At 38.5% G+C, this 3,239-nt stretch overlaps 1 pseudogene; it reads right to left on the bottom strand.

Annotated features, from left to right (window-relative positions):
- Nucleotides 1-308: 308 nt before the first annotated feature.
- LOC122425287 lies at nt 309-399 on the bottom strand (annotated as a pseudogene).
- Nucleotides 400-3,239: the final 2,840 nt, after the last annotated feature.

The raw sequence follows: 3,239 nt of genomic DNA, 5'->3' as shown, positions 1-3,239 counted from the left end.
AGCATAATGGCCATATCATTACCACACTAGATGAAATTAACAATAATCCCTTAATATCATCAAATATCCAGTCAATGTCTACTTTTCCCCAACTGCCTTTTAAGTGTTTTTTTTTGTTTGTTTGTTTGTTTATTGGTTTGTTTGAATTGGGTTTCAAATAAGGCTCATTCATTGTGGTTGATCGATGCTATTCCTTAAGCATGCTTTTCTCTGTAAGTTCCCCCACCACACAGACACACATATACATACATGTAATTCCTTTTCTTCTTCTTCTGTATTTTAAATTTTATTTTATTTTTAACTAGAGGAGGAATATGGAACACTTCATCATCCTTGCACAGGGGCCACACTAATCTTCTCTGTATCATTCCAATTTTAGTATATGCTGCCAAAGCGAGCACATCTTTGTTTTTTTATAAGAAACCTGGTTGTTTGTCTAGTAGAATTTCCCATAATCTTTTTTTTCCTGATTGCATACCTGCAGCATAGATTACACGTTTCTCTGCACCCTCTATTTTCTATTAGGTGATGGTTAGATCTAGAAGTTTAATAAGATTTAAGTTCAAAAGAAATTCCACCAGAAGGTTAATAATGTACGATTTTTTCTTGTGATGCTCGCTGACACTGAAGATCTTTGCCTAATTTATTAATTTATTAGAGGTTGCAAAAAATGGTGGTGTTCTAATCCATCATTTATTCTTATGTCTGAGTATACTTATGGAAGTTTTGACTTTAGTCAAATATTTTACATAATTAAAAAATAAAGTTATATTAAAAAGTAATCCCTAAAAATTAAGCATAAAAGTAAATAAACTTCAATGTGACTTTATTTCAGTGGACTTTAAAACACAGTAGTTTGAATATACACCCAAGTGAGATGTTAAAACAAAATCTGAAACTGATTTCAGTAGTAATCATATTATAGGTGGTAGTGTAAGTATGCTTGTTCTAAAACATGTATATAGTGAGATAGAGAAAATGAGTAATTATGTTGGTGTCACTAAACTTGGATTTTTGGCATATCAGAAAGGAGATACAAATGTGATATTTATGATTTATGAGAAAACCCTGCAGCCCTTACTTGAGCTAGAGATACCAGTAGAAACTCATGAAATACTTTTTGTCTTAAAATATAATTTCCACCTTCAGTACCTTCTGCTTTTAAAGACAGAATGCAACTTCTGAATGTGCCTCGCTTTGTCTCGTCTGTTACTTCTTTTCTCTTGAAAGGAGTACAGGATTCTCTCCTGGAATGCTCAGAAGCAGAAGACAAAGGCAACTGACCTTTGGTTCAGAGAAAAAAATAAAAGGACAAGAAAGAGAAAACCGAGGCTGTTCCTATTAATAGGTCCCTGTAAACTGCAGATCTGGAGGCAAAGCTGAAGCCAGGCATCTTCTGCAGCCAAGTGCTTTGGGGCGAGCTCTCAGCAGCAGGACCCTCCCTATTGTCTTGCCCCTGGATTGGACGTTGCAGAAATAATACCAAACAAATCAATAGTCAGTGTTGTGATGTGACCACAGTTGTTAATGCATCATTTTCCCCCTGGAAATTTAGTTTACCTTACAGGCTGGCCAGATTCTAAGCAAGCTCCTGCCAACTCAAAGCCCAGAGTAACTTCCAACGCATTTAATCTTTCCTTTCTGTGCAAGAACTTTACGAACATCTTTATGTTTATTCCCCACGGTGGCCCTCTGAAGCAGGTTCTATTTAAATAAATGAAGGGATTGTCTGACAGTATACAGCCAGAATGTCTAGCGAGCATTCTCTTATACTTTTCTTTGGGGGTCATGATTAAAATAAATAAATTAATCAAAATAAATTTTGTTTTTAGAAAAATGATAAATGCCATTAAAAAAAAATCCTTGTCAACTAGACTTTATGGAAGATTCCCTAGATCTATGATTCAGGAATTTGAGCAACAAGCTTAAGACTCTCAGCCCCATCTCCTTCAGGGGATCTTTATATGAGGCTGGGCAGTACACAGAGGCCTTGAAGGACTGGGATTCCTGTCCTCATTAAACTTGGGCAACTCGGGACCTCCCTGGAGGTGTAGTGGTTAAGAATCTGCCTTCCAATGCAGGGACTCGATTTTGATCCCTGGTAGGGGAACTAAGATCCCACATGCTGAGGGGCAACTGAGCCTGTGCACCCCAGTTACTGAGCCCGCATGCCACAACTGGAGAAGCCTGTGTGCCCAGTGTAGCCAAAAAGAATAAAAATAAACTTGGGCAACTCATTCTTAATTCTGGCCTAAGTTTTTCCACCTGAAATCATATGGTTGGGTTCCCAGAAGCCTCCAACTGGTAGTCCACAGGATGAATTTCTGGCCAACAAATGTGTTCTATTTGAAGCCCACAGAGCATTTCAAAACAGAATTTCAGTGACTACAGGTCACAGGCAAATGCTTTCCTTTTCAGGACAGACCCCACCATTCCTAACAGCATCTCATCCAGCCTTCCTCAGGCATAAACATTTTCCCTCTCAACCCAGTGGCAACTCCTAGACTTGGGCATCTCTAAGGGCCCTCCCAGGGGTGACATTCTACAATTTCTTCATGACTTTGTTTGCTTGGAATAGTCATAATAGTAATTTTAAACACAGCACAAATTTAGTATTTGTTGACTGACTGCTATCTACCTTTGCTTTGGATTAAGCATGAATCATCTGTTCCCTCCTCATAACAATCCAAGGATGACGCTATTATTGTGATCCACCCTTTGCATATGTGGAAACTGAGGCTTTGAGGTCACACAGGTGATGGTAGGTGGAACAGCTACCTAGGATGCAACTAAAAAAAAAAAGATCCCGAATGCTACAATGAAGACAGAAGATCCCACGTGCTGCAACGAAAACCCAGCATGGTCAAATAAATACTTTTTTTATTTAATAAAATAAGCAAAGATTCTGATTCAGTTGTTCTGAGGTGGTGCCTGGTAATTCTTTTAAGCTCCCTGGGTGATTCTAATGTGCAACCAAAATTGAAAAACTGTGTGTTCCAGTGCTTTTCAAGAATCACTTTGGGATCTTGTTAAAATTTAGATTCCGATTCATTAGGTCAAAGGTAGAACCAGAGATTCTGCATTTCTAAACGACTCCCAGGTAATGCCATGGCTGCTAGTCCCCAGACCTCCTGCGGAATAGCAAGTTTTTTTAAAAGCCAACTCTGAGCCTGGTATGACCCAGATTACATGCTTGCTAAATGTTGGCTCAGAAGTAATAAGGACATTCAGTGGGTTGT

Source organism: Cervus canadensis, chromosome 1, assembly GCF_019320065.1.
Source record: "Cervus canadensis isolate Bull #8, Minnesota chromosome 1, ASM1932006v1, whole genome shotgun sequence".
In the NCBI taxonomy this organism is placed as follows: domain Eukaryota; kingdom Metazoa; phylum Chordata; class Mammalia; order Artiodactyla; family Cervidae; genus Cervus; species Cervus canadensis.
The sequence above is the reverse complement of the archived record's forward strand: the minus strand, read 5'-3'. Positions and strand labels throughout refer to the sequence as shown.